Here is a 14,301-nt window from a genome sequence, read left to right on the forward strand (position 1 = left end):
TCTATGTATAGCATCATGTCATCTGCAAACAGTGAAAGTTTTACTTGAGTGGGGGATGGGTGAGACAGGGGAAGGGGATTAAGAGTCATCATGTGTGCTGTGTAATGTATAGAAATGTTAAATCGCTCAGTTGTATATCCAGAACTAATATAACACTGTATGTAAATTACACTTTCATAAAAAATAAAGTGATGGGCCCTTGGGTGGCTTAGTCAGTTAAGGGTCTGAGTTCAGCTCAGGTCATGATCTGATGGCTCATGAGTTTGAGCCCTGCTCTGACAGCTCAGAGCCTGGAGCCTGCTTTGGATTCTGTGTCTCCCTCTCTCTCTGTCCCTCCCCTGCTCATGCTCTGTCTCTTGTTCTCTCCCTCAGGAATATATAAACATTAGAAGAAAAAAAGTAAGACAGGTTGAAAGAAAGAAAATATATAAATATGCAAATGTAGACATCCCAAGTAATCATTACAGTGGGACCATGATTGGGTTGTTTCCCCTGCTGGCCAACGCTAGTGAGAAACACCTCACCGTCATGACCCCTTTATCCCTAATTTTAGAGGGGACATCACTGACAAGCATGTGCCTGGCACCCTGGTTGTTTCTCCTCTCTTTTCCTTATCTGGTTCCCCCCATATCAACACCTTGTGACCACTGGCCTATTCATAACAGACTAGAGTTCTGTGGACATACAGCGGGGCAGGGAGACTTGGGAGGGTCCCCATGGTCTGTTTCCTTCCAGGATCCCACCTGGGATGCCTAACAGAGGAACCAACCCCACCAACAGGGAGGCAAGGATACTGCGGTATCTTTATTTTTGTGTGTTGAGCTCCCACTGAAAGAGCCCCCACTCTGTGTCAGGCTCCAAGCTAAACTGGCATACGTGCTTTCCTTGTTAGTCATACCAATCCTTTACTTTTATCTTGAAGAGAGTAAATAGCACATTTAAGGTCATGTTGCTGATGGATGACAAATCTAGGGTTCCGGTCCAGGGCTCCCTGGTCAGAGGACCATATGCTTAGCACGTGAGCTACCTTGCCTGTCTTCTTTACATGTTACTTTGTTGAAGGTGGGGGAAGGAGCCTTGCTAATGGCATATCTTTTGTGTTTCTAACCTACCTCTGGAAAAAAAAGAACCTCACTCACACAATCCATTACTCCAGTGACCTAACAGTTGTATCTCCACTGATTAAACAAATGTTTATTGTTCTCCATGTCCAGGCTCTGGGAATACAGCAGTGAATAACGCAGACCAAGTTCTTACCCTCTGTGCAAGTCACATTCTATTCAAGAGACTCATTTCAGGAAAAAGTCATTATTGTCCATCGTTTCTTAGAAAATACCCAGAGACCCTGCTTCTTTAAATTTTTTTTTAATGTTTATTAATTTTGGGAGATAGAAAGACAGAGTGCAAGCAGGGGAGGGGCAGAGAGAGAGAGAGAGAGAGAGAGAGAGAGAGAGAGAATCCAAAGCAGGCTCCAGGCTCTGAGCTGTCAGCACAGAGCCCAATGTAGGGCTCAAACCCATGAAGTGTGGGATCATGACATGACCTGGGGTAAAGTTGGATGCTCAACTGACTGAGTCACCCAGGCACCTCCCCATAGCCCTACTTTTAATCATTACCTCCATTCCTGCACTGGTTGTGTGAATAAGGTAATAGTTATCTTCTGCTGAGTACCTACAATGTGCCAGAAAGTCTGGTATGTACAATATATATGTTATCTCATTTAAATACCACAATGACCCTACAAGAAAGGTAAACCAGGGGGCACCTTGGTGACTCAGTGGGTTAAGCATCCAACTCTTGAGTTTGGCTCAGGTCATGATCTCTTGGTTGGTGGGATCAAGTCCCACATTGGGCTTTGCACTGGCAGCATGGCTCCTGCTTGGGATTCTCTCTCTCTCTCTCTCTCTCTCTCTCTCTCTCTCTGTCTCTCAAAATAAATAAATAAGCTTAAAAAAAAAAGGTAAACCAGGGCTTTTAAAAAGATGAACAAACTAAGGCACAGAGACTTTGGGTAATTGCTTAAGGTCACACAGAATAGCGGTGATGTCACTGAAATTTAGTTTAAGTTTTGTTGACTTAGAGACCATGCCTCCTCTGTTACTCCATGGTGCCTTCATCCAGGTTCCAACCATGGTTCTGCTTCCAACCAGTTCGCTAGCTTTGGATCAGTAGACTTTTTTCTTGGGACTTCAAGTGTCCCTCCTATAAAACAGTAGAATTGGACAAGGTTAGTATTCAGGTCCTTCTGAGTCACATGTTCTCTGAGAGGGGCAAAGGTGGGAGTTTCAAGGGCTGGCCAAGGGGCCTGTTTGGTTGGGAAGTGGAGACACCTGGTTCTTTTTATGCCAACCCAGCCACTCACTCATGGAAAGTGAAGGAAATTACAGCCTCTCCAAGAAGAGGCCAGAGGCCCCCTGAGAGGCATGGGGTCACCACGTTCCTGGGAAGGTCAGCCTACATTTAGAATTCAAAGCCAGCTACCTGACAACTCAGGTGGGGTCAGAAAAGCCATCATCTGGGGAACCAGGAAGCTGATTCTGTTGCCAACAGCTCCTGGATCCTTCTTAAATTTCTCAGCTTTTGGGTTTGTTGTGACCTAACATGAACCATGCATCTAATTAGAACTAATTAGGGAGGTGACTCCACGTCTGATGAACTCATCCTGGAAAGGAGCAAAATAGAGTTTCTTTGGCTCTTCAGCAGCCTTGAAGATGCCTTGGATAATGAGGGGGGAGAACAGAAATTTCCCATCCATTTGCCAACTTGAGGGAGTTTGCATTAAGAAGTTTTTATTGATCTCATCAAAGCTGTTTTGTTTTCCTTAAAGGCAGTGTTATGGTATCTGAAAAGGGGCTGTGATTTTGCCATGAGTCAGGTCTGGAATTGAATCCTGCCTCTGTCGTCACCATCTGTTTGTGACAGTACTAGTGAAGGTGACGCGAGCTACCCTACCGCAGATTGATTGCAGACATGACTCGATTCTCCATCTCTCACAATGTGGTGTTGCTGCTCCTCCCACCAAGAGACAACTCTGGGCTCACCCCATGAGTATGGCTGGCCTCCCGACTTGCTTGGGTTAATAAATGTGGCAGAAGTGATGTCGGGTGATCCAATCACAGCCCTGGCCATCACGAGGCCATACATGCTTCTACTGGGTCTTTGGACCTCTTCACCTCCATGAGAACCAGCCTGGGCTGCCTTGATGGAGGAAGAGCAGCCACATGGAATAAGTGGAATTATTGCAGCCTAATCCATTCCAGAGCATCCAGACCCTGGCAGACATGGCAAGTGAGCTCAGGTGAATGAGAGAGCCCAGCTGAGATCAGAGAAAGCTGTCAAGTTGAGCCCAATACACACATGACCCGTGAATTGGTGAGAGACTAGATGGTTGTTTTAAGCCACTGTGTTAGTGAGTTCAGGCTGTTACAACAAGATATAAACAATACAGAGTCATTTCTCATGGTTCTGGAAGCTGGGAAATCTGAGGTCAGGGTAAAAGAATGGTCAAGTTATAGTGAAAATGTTCTCATGGTTTGCAGGTAGTCGTCCTTTTGCTGTGTCCTGTGTCACAGAGCAGAGAGAGAGCTGGGTGATGTCTTTTATAAGGGTACTAATGCCATTATGAGGTTCTTAGTCCCCATGGCCTAATACCATCATATGGAATTTGGGGGAGGGTATGTAACTTATTACATGGCAGTCACTAAGTGTGGGAATGGTTTGTTTTATGTGACAGGTGGCTGATACGTGCAATAGAGAGGAACTTCCGAAGCTCAGTGGTTTGACCGCACATGAATGCTTATCTCTGGTCACATGGAACTGACATAACTCCCTGTACCGTGTTGTCAGAGCCCCCGCTGAAGCCTTCCAAGGTTGCTGTGGGCATATAGGGCAGAAGATGGGTGTGAAAGAAGAGTGAAGGGAGCCTGGGAGTTGTTTATGGGAAGCATGTACGTGCTCTGCTCACATCTTTAGCATAATCCTACCACCAGGTTTTTACGACACCCATATGAAGTAGGCATTGTCTCCATTTTACAGATAAGGAGACTGAGAGAGCTTAATGTAAGTAGCTGAGGGTCTACAGCCACCAGTTGGACCACCCATCTACCCAATTACAAAGTCTTGAACCACTGTTCCTCTCTTGAGGTTGGCTAGGCTTTTGTCCTCACCCCGAGTATCTCAAAGAAAGACCAGGACCAGAGGACGTCGAATCTGTAATACCTTCTATAAATCATATCTGGGAATGTGCTGTTATTAACTGCTACTCATTCCTGATGAAGGCACTGAGGGACACTTAGGGACTATCTGGGATTCTGGTCAGACAGACCACCTGACCTCCCAGTGACACCTTCTAGAGCCACAGCCTCTGATCCCAGCAGGGGCAGTTGGGTTTTCTTCCCTTGGGCAGAAAAAGTGCTACAAGTGCACGGAGCATGCAGCTGGCTCGGGATATGGCTGGGATTCAGCCCCAGGTCTACTGGACCCCAAACCTCTCACTCCATCACACTGGACTTGGACAAGCTATCTTGGCTTCCTTCCTCTGGTCTCCTTAACGCTGTCTACCTGAGCAAGGGGTGGGTGGAGGGAAAGACCTGCCTGAAGAGTTATCCTTGATGTTCAAAACTATGGTAGGGATGATGTATAAATGTCCTGAGAGCTGGAGGAACCCAAGTCATCTTTGTGACCGAGGGGCCAGGCAACTCGCAGTGAGCACCTTACCTCCCAGGTGGTTAATTAATTCAGGTGTGTAGCCAGGCAGGGAAAATACCCATTGTGCTTTGTTGGTTTTCTTCTATTCCCTTTTTCCTACTTCCCTTTTTGAGCCTTCCACTCAGAACAGTAGCTTCTGCCACAGTCAGTTGGGGCTGGAAGTGAGAGGGGGAGGAATAAGCTAGAAAGTCTCTGTGCACATTGTCCTAAATTTAGTCTCATCTGTGGCTCTTCTGCTCAGTAAGGGGTCCCCCGCCATGTCCCCGGGAGGCAGGAAGTCTGCTGGTGCTTTGCTGCACTAGGCAGGTACTGGGGCTAGCAAAGTGTTTTTCAGAGTAAGGGAGACTTTATGATTTTTTTCATCTAAATAGAAACAGAACTTTTTGAAAACAAAAGAGGGCACTATTATTAATGATACTAGGACACAGGTATAAACTAGGACTGCAGGGGCAAGGTGGGACATACAGTCACCTTCTTCATGCGGGCTTCCATGGGCCCAGGACTGACACACCTAGCTGAGAACTGGGAACATGTTGACAAGTTTACAGTGAGCTCTGCTGAGATGGATAGGAAAAGTTCAGAATTTGGAGTCAGTCCTAATGCCTGCTTAAGGTCTTAGCAAGTCACATGCCCCCTATGAACGTAGGTTTCTTCATCTGTAAAATGGGGTTATGATAATTTTCACATTAGGGGTTTTGTCAAGATCAGGAGAGAGGAGCTGAAAACATAGTTTGTAGATGTAGTTACTCTCCAAACATTCTGTCCCATCTTGAAGTCCCCGCTGATAACTTTATTGCTTTTCTACTTTCTGAAATTCCTTTAGCCTTTTCCAAATGGACTGTGAGTTAAGGATTTGTGTATATACTGGCCCATAATCTTCCACAGTCATCTCACATATTTTTGGCTTCAATAATAATCCTACAAATGTGATAACCCCTTTTTAGAGTTTAGACAGTATGTTAAGTCCTATTATCCTGATTAATAGTCCCTGCTGCTTAATAGCTATGTGACGTTTAAGTTACTTAGTCTCTCTGTGCCTGAGTTTATTTCCATTGGAGGAAACAATAATATCTACCTCGAGGGTTAGAGGGATGATTAAATGAATTAATGCATGTGAAGCACTAAGCACAGTGCCTGCCATAGGATTCACACTCAAGACATCCCGGCTTTGGTGTTTGCTGTGAAAATGGGATGTTCTTGTCTAGAAGATGTTATTCCCATGACTTCCAGGACGCCCCTAGCAAGCCACTATGGGTCTCCAGGAGTTCCCAGTTTGAGAATGACCATTCCACGTCATGCCTATGCACTATGTAATCTCTTATCAATTTGCATTCACCCCAGAGAGGAGGTCATTTCTTACCAGGAAATATGCCACCGGAACCCACACAAAATAATGTGTGCAAAATCTGTTGCCTCCTCACAGGCCTGCCATCTTTGTGAGGCACCAAGTTCTCAAGTAATAAGAGTGGAGCAATGAAGGACATGACATTGGAGGACTGAGTGGGACCTCACAGGAGTGATTTGGTCACCAGCAACTGGGGTGGGGGTGCGTTGTGATTATTTGGATGCCAAGTCTCAGCAGAAGAACCCATTTGGCTGGTTAATTACCCTTGAAAGAGTAAGAAGGTCAGAGGATGGCATGGCTGACAAAGTCCATTGAGCCTGCTGGATGGAAGCCAAGTCAATCCACATTGACCTCCTCTTTCTCCTCTGGAGGTGTCAGTGGCTGCTTAGGGTATGGGCAGCAAGCAAGCATCCTGATGCCTTGGAGAGCCCAGTCTTCTGGGGAAGGTCTGAACTTAGAGCCAGCAGACCCTGGATCTATTTTTTCTTTTCTCCTCCCTCAGTGTGTGACTTAGGGCAGGTCTTCTCTTGATCCTAGCCTTCTCCCTTAAAAGTGAGGGTCTCATCCCAGATGATGCTGGGGGGCCTTCCTGCTCCAATACTCCTTGGCTATTAATTTTGGGAAAGCTGAAGCAGCTCATTATCAACCATAGGTTTGGGACTCATCTCTTAGAAATCTGCCAAGAAACAAGATTGACCATATGTTGAAAATTATTGAAGCTGGATGATGGGTACATGGGGGTTCATCATGCTTTTTGCTTTATTTTTACATACGTTTGAAATTTTTCTATAATAAGGAAAGTTTTAAGTATCTGCAAAAACCTTTTGAAATTAATGGCAAAATGATCAGATTTAATTCACTTGTGAAAGACCAGAATTCTTCATGCATCAAGTCTGGTAGAATGTGGTATAATTTAAGGAAAGCCCACTCAATAAAAACTATCTCTACCACCCACTTCATACTGCCTGGGGGGCTTCCAACATCGAATTCTTCAAGAAGGAGTATAGTGTTGTGAAAAAGAATTGATTTTTATCTTGTTTGGCCTGAATTTGAATCCTGAGCTTCAGGTTTTTTAAATCTGTAGAACAGTATATATTGTACTGACTTAGTGGGTGTTCAGTGAGGCTCAGGAGTGGTATATGAAATGCTAGGAAGAGAGTAGCTCTCATTACAACATCGTGGTTTCCAGGACATTCTTTAAAATGCAGCCACTTCAGGGAAAGGCTCAGCCTTATAAGTGAACTTTGATGAATGCATATGCAGGCCCAGAAAATGGCATCTCTAAGTGGGGTTGGGGTCTCTGATTTCTAGGAGTGGGAGGGCAAGGAAAACCAGGCAAGAGACTAGAGAAGCAGCCAGGTGGTGAGGGGGTGGGGAGGCGTTAGAGACACTTCCTAGCCCCTGCTGCTGCCTTCTGTATCCTTAAAACAAACATTTATTTTCATACTGAACCTGGGTGTGCCTCTGTCCCTTCAATGCTGAAAGAGCCCAGAAGCAGCAAGTCATGGTGTCAAAGACATGGATTTTGGTATCAGAGGTCTGATGTTCAATATACCATTTCTTAGTTCTGCGAGGTTGATTGAAATCACTTAACTCCTCTGAGACTTACATCCTCATCTCTCAAATATAGAAGGGAATGCATTTTTGAGAGCATGAAATGGAAAGTGCGATACTACCTGATCTGTAGTAGGTGTTCAGTGTTTGTTCCTGTCCTCCTTACCTATAATGGGAAGCTCCAATGTTTCAAATGTTCTTCTTTTTGCATCATGTGACTTGTGCCATTACTGTAATATTTCCATGTGCATCTATTCAAAATATACACAATTCTTCTTATCCATGATATCTCTTTAAATTCTTGAAAAAAGTGGTCATATTTTGTGAATCCCCTATTTCTTCTGCCATCCTCTCCCTGCAACATGCCCCAGTCTTCGCTTTTCACAGCAAAATCAGTGAATTTAAGCTAATTCCCATGTGTCTAAATGTGGTAGATTGTAAAACTGGCCACAAAAATTTCCACTCCCTGTATCTTCATATTTGTATCACTTTTTAAAGCTCTTCCTATCATAAAATGGGGGTCCTTCTCCACCCCTTGAATCTGGAGTGACCGAATGATGTGTTTGGCCAGTGGGACAATATAGCACTATGAGACTTGGAAAGCATCTGCTCATTGGCACTTGGAATCTCTTTTACCAATATATTAACACTCCTGGACGGTGGTCTATGACACGTAGAACTAAGATGAGCCCTTGCAGCCAAACCCTTGCAGATGAGAGTCCAGCCAAGGCCAGAGAAACCATCCAGATACCCTGACCCAATATGCTGGCCCACAGAGTAATGAGCTAAATAGGTGGTTGTTGATTTAAGCCACTAAGTTTTGAAGGGGTTTGTTTAGCAGAGAATCTGATACATCAGGCTTTCAGAAAATTTATTCTCCTCTGCCTCCTTGGATATGCCCATTCTGCCCCCAATTGCTTTTTGGCAATTTTGAACCATCCATTTTCTTGGAACTTCCTAAATTACTGGGTGCTTGGCACAAGTGGCTCATTCTGTCTGTTCCTGACTTCTTCCTACTAAATTCAAACCATATGGCATAAAAGTACAGATCAATGTCCAAAAAGTCTTTAGAACCTCTTTGGAAGCTTAAAAAATCCCACCGAAAACTTTTGCAAGGAAATCGTGCTTGGCCAAAAAGAAGGGAGCTTGAACAGCTTGAGTTCTGCTCAGTTCTTCCTGCAAATGATAAATAATTCTATACTTAGAAGAATTTCTTCTCTAGCTTTGAATTAATAAGGTGGCCTCTGCATGACATTCAGTGGGTCTGCATAGAATTTTGGAGCTGGAAGAAGCCTCAGATTTTCTTTGGTCCAACTCTATCTTTTTATATATGGAGAAACTAAGACTATTAACTACAGTCTAAGTAGTCCAAGAAACTACAGTTTCTACAGTCTAAGAAACTAAGACTGTTGACTATGGTCAACAGTAGTGGACTGTTGGAATGACACTGCAGTGGAAAGACTAAGGATTCCCTGAGTCAGAGATCAGTGCTTCCAGTGGTCACATTTGAGTTTCTATTGGTGTAGCTTCCTACTTTCTGGAGTAGTAGATACAACTGTGTATGTAAGGGTCTGGGAATGAAGGCATTGGGGGAAGGAATGTGGCATTGTTGGCACCCTGTTGGCCATTTACAAAGCCACTGGACCCAGCCAGGAGCTGTTTAAGAGAAGAGATGTGGTTTGATTTTTTTACTGCATCTTCAAGTCTGGCAAAGTGTTTGCCAAAGTGTAGATACACAGAGTGATGAAGGAAGATGTAGGTTATGAGGCTAATTCGGAGGGTCAGAATCTTAGACAGGTCTTGGTAATCCTTGAATCAGTAGGCCCTTTTCATTTATTCTGCTTCAGACCCTTTATAAGTCAGGTACTGACTCATTCTGGACACAATTATGCTGTAGATGAAGAGATGAATATGACCTGACTTGACATGGAGGAGCTCATAGTTTACTAGTGAAGATAGATGCATGAACAAATGATGTAAAGGGACCCTTGATAGGCATATGCATCTGAAACCCTGAGAAACAAATCTCTCAGTGGGACTGGTGAACAGCGGAGAGCTCTTCAGGTCTTGTCTTTCCTATACATAGTTACTCCCATCATGTCTCTGAGACATCAGTGAGTCTGGGGGTTTGGACCTGACAGAAGTTCCCATAGGCTGAGGAAGCATAAAAAGGAGAATGAGTGAACTTAAGGGCAATCATAATGCCAAGATTGTTCCTAAATCTCTATTCCCATAGTGGGTTAAATATCATACCTGAATTTATTTAAAGACACACTGGTTTTTGAGACAAACAACTCTGAATATGAGCCTAGATTTTGGCATACACTCTCAATCTGAATTTCCTGAGCCTTGATTCCTTTTTTACTAGGGTGGATGTTGATGGGTGGCTTAAAACGTTCTTTAAAAACGTGCTTAATGAACCACCTGTATGTTTTGAGATCTGAATTCCTGAAAAAAAATGCCTGAGAATTAACTAATAAAGAACAAAAACCCTGAGAACACACTATGGTTCAAAAACATTGTTTTGGTAATGGTTTTATTGGCTGAAGAAAAAGGGGTAAAGATGGGTCAGATAAGAATGCTTATGAAGGAATGAATATCTGGATGAGGGAGGGAAAGTTCATGGAAGAATTACCAATTGTACTATGATAAACTGATGGGATCAGGGTATGTCACCAAGTTATGAACATAAGAGGGACATGGTGATATTTATGCTTCAGAAGGAGCACTAGGGTGAAAGGATGTGTGGCAGAGAACACTGATGCACATCAAATATCCACAAGCTGTTCTATGCTTCTAGCCTTCTGTGAAATTAGGTTGGGCCATATATGGGGGTTCTGGCTGAAAGGATGTGGGCAGAGTGTCACCACTTACAAGATTTACAGTTCTAAAATCCTCTTTATTCCTCTTCTGTGAAGAGATTGGAGCCCACATGCTTCAGATGACACAGACAGAAGATGGAAAAAGCCAGCCGACTCCCATGAGATGATGGCATCAATGAAAATACTCATTGACTCTGTTGAGTCACAGACGTTCCAGGATTCATCTGTGGCCACAGCAGGGCCTCTCCTACCCTAACTCAGGAGACCAGACTAGGGACACAGAGACTAGTTATGAAGCTCTTGTAGCAGCAAAGTCTAGTGATGATAAGGGTCTGGACTATGAGACAAACAGTGTAGATGAAGCAGCATCAAATCCAAACCCATTGTGGAAATGGCAGTCAGGTTTCGTATCTCCAGGGAACTTGCCTGCATTAATAGACAGCTCCCAGCTCACACCCCTGTTTCCACCTGTCCTCTCTGACAGGCTATTTTTAACTCAACAATAAGAAGTATATGGTGATTTTATTGTTTTCACTCATATGTGGATCTTGAGAAACTTAACAGAAGACCATGGGGGAAGCGAAGGGGGAAAATAGTTACAAACAGAGATGGAGGCAAACCATAAGAGACTCTTAATACAGGGAACAAACTGAGGATGGATGGTGTGGGAGGGAGAGGGGAAGATGGGTGCTGGGCACTGGGGACAGCACTTGTTGAGATGAGCACTGGGGGTTGTATATAAGCGATGGGCCATGGAAATACACTCCAAAAACCAAGAGCACACTTTCCACACTGTATGTTAACCAGTTTGACAATAAATTATATACAAAAAAGAAATACCTGGTGAAAGTGCAAGTCAGATTATGCCACTCTCCTGCCCAAAATGCAGCAATTGTTTTCCAACCTTTACGGAATAAAAGCCAAGAAATGCCCATGAAGCTGATAGGATCTGCACTCTTCCTACTGTTCTGACTTATTCTCTCCTCTTGCCCCTTCTCCCACTCACTGCCCTTAGCCTGCAGTGCTGTCCCCATGTTCCTTAGACCCACTGGCACACTCACACCTCAGGACCTATGCGCATCCTGTTTCCTGTACCTGAAATGCTGTTTTTCAAATTTTTGCATCACTTGCCACTTCACTTTAAGTCATTACTCAAATGCTGTATTTTTGGTGAGGTCTTTCCTAAGCATTCTATTTAAGAATACATCCCACCCCCATCCAACACTCCTACCTTCCCTTTGTTGCTTTATTTTTCTTTATAACATGCAGCATTGCCTCAAATATTATATTTCTACTTATTATTTTGCTTACTATCTGCCTCCACCCACTAGAGTGTAAGCTCCGGAAAGGCAGGATTGTTCCTTCTCCTCCTCCCCCTCCTTCCCCTCATCGTCATCCTCCTCCTCTCCCTCCCCCTCCGCTTCTCCCTCCTCCTCCTGCTCCTTTTTCTTCCTCTTTCTTCTCCTTCCACACTGCTGTCTTCCTAATGCCTACAACAGTGTCTGGTACACAGTAGGCACTCCGTATTTACTAGATGAATGTGGACTAAATGACGACACAAAACCTGAAGGATGTTATGGGCATTTTGGGCATAGATAAAAGAAATGTGCCTTATAAAAACAGAATACATAGTGGGTAGGAAAGGTATAGGGTGACACAGGGAAAGCTTGGTTCACCTGCAAGGATATTATTTTTACAGTTTCTGTCACTCAGCTCAACTTCTTCTCTTGGCCATTTTGGGCCCAACTGGCCAAGAGATCAAGCCTGCTACTCCCTTAAGTTTCTTTCTTCCTTATACTAGCAGCTCTGAAAAGGTCACTGATACTTGGCGGTCATGGTGGGAAATCTATACGAGAGAATGTATGGAATCTCATGCCTAGAACACGAGGCCCATTAACTTCCGTTTCCTTCCTTCACACTTTCCTTCATCATTTCTTCCTCTCCATCGACCTTATTTCTGGTATTATTTCAGCCACCTCAGGAGTGAGTGAATGGATTGGATTGTACTTGTTCCCAGATTAAGAACGGAGGCTGACGAGGAGGGAGGAAGGAGAAAAGAAAGGTTGCAGGGGCTCTTGGGGGTGTTGTTCATGATTAACAGTTATTTGAGCATCATTTCACTGGGTTTAGCTGAATTTAGGCCATAGAGTCATGGTTAAAAAGACTTAATTCCAACTTTAGGAAAATGGCTGTATATTCCCCAATCACTGTGACACTCAGCCTGCACACACTATTGAGAAAGCCCACTGCAGTGTTCATTGAATTATCCCGGTCCTGATAAATTCTGCCGCTCCATCCCAGATTCGATTTGGAGGTTGCAGATGCAGAAGAGATGATGAATGGGGGGACAAATCTAATTTCATTAATGGAAGCCTTCATACTTTGCGCTTCCAATAAATATTGGCATAGGGTGTGATGAAAATGTGTGTAGCGGGTGGCATTTCCCCAGTCTTATTTTGCCAGTGCTGTATAAAGAAGCCACGAAAAAGAAGCAGTGGTGAATCTAGCTCAGGAGGCTTTGGGTTCAAGTCCCAGCTCCATCAGTTAGTGGCTGGATGACTTTGGATGACAGAGCCTTAATTTTTTCATCTGCAAAATAAGAGATCATATCAGTTCATCAGAAGATCCAGTGACGGGAGGGGGAAAAGTACCTGAGTACTTGGTACCTCATTATATCTCTTTACTATGCCTTTGATGGTACCTACTTCATCTTACACTGGCTCTTTTGTTGCCCCCGAGCTGGTGCCTCTACACCTTAGGGCTTCCATTCTTCCTTATGTACATCTAGCAGGAGAGCAGGATGCTCATTTTCCAGAATTCCAAGGAAAAGTCATACAGTCCAATGCCTAACCTGACTCCAGGGGGGCAGAATGTTCTGACTGGCTTAGCTTAGCTTACATCTTGCTCACCTGGAGCTGGAGTCAACTTTCAGAAAGAGGGAGGGAAACATGGATGCCAGGGAGACCACAACGTCTCTAGTGAAGACATTAAAATCATTTCCTTATCTCTAATCACTGGGTTGGGGTATGGGGAGAGGACCCGCTGCCCTTCTCCACCGCCCATCCTTTTCTTCCCTCCATCTGCTTCCTCTAAGGAACTGCCAAGCAATGAGGTCCAGACAAGCAGGGAAAGCCATGGGGAGGCAGAGAGGCGGCCTGTGTGCACTGCTACCATGGGCTCACTGCCCTTTGTCATAGGCTGGAGCTTGGCCTTCTCAGGCAGGATATTCGAGGGCAGGAGGAGAGTGAGGTTGGGCATTCATTGGTCTGGCAGTCTCCTTGTTGAGTTTGCACACTCCCTGCGACCTCTGCTCCTATGGGGAGCCCTCTCCATGTAGCTACGTTCTCTGAATTCTGGTAACTTCTGCCCCATTTGCCTCTTTGGACCTGGGGGGTGGTCATGGCCCCCTGCTTCCGTTAGCCCTTAGCTCTGCACTATCCCTCACTGGTTTCCTTCCTGCGTGCAGTTCTGTTATGAAACCTTCATGGGTCCATCCAGCCTGCACGTGCTGTGGCTCCCTGTCGGGCCCCGGCTGACACACGACTTCACTGTTTTATAGGGATGTCCCAGGCAGGTTGAACATGTGCCGCCGTCTCCCTCTGTCTCGGGTCTTACTTCCCTATCACTTGGTCTATCCTCTTTTCTTTGTAGTCTTACCAATGGTGCAGTCTCACTAACACGACAAGGGCGCCGCTTCAGAGAAAGTGTCGCTCGAGTCGCTGTGGTCAGTGGAAGTCGAGCAGTCATCAGTCATCCGTGACGGACCTTTCATGGCCGGGGATGCTCTGTGATGGCGGCGGCTGTGCTTCCAGGGAAAGTAGACTGCCCGCGTCAAGCATGGGGCCTCCAGGTTAAGCCTCCAGGGGCCTCCCG

General features: G+C 44.9%; 1 long non-coding RNA gene across 1 annotated transcript in view; it reads left to right on the plus strand.

Moving 5' to 3' along the window:
• The window catches only part of LOC115279069, a 29,673-nt gene that overhangs the window by 14,520 nt on the left and 852 nt on the right, over nt 1-14,301 (plus strand). The window lies entirely within an intron of this gene.

This window comes from Suricata suricatta, chromosome 15 (assembly GCF_006229205.1).
Source record: "Suricata suricatta isolate VVHF042 chromosome 15, meerkat_22Aug2017_6uvM2_HiC, whole genome shotgun sequence".
NCBI classification, from domain to species: Eukaryota; Metazoa; Chordata; class Mammalia; order Carnivora; family Herpestidae; genus Suricata; species Suricata suricatta.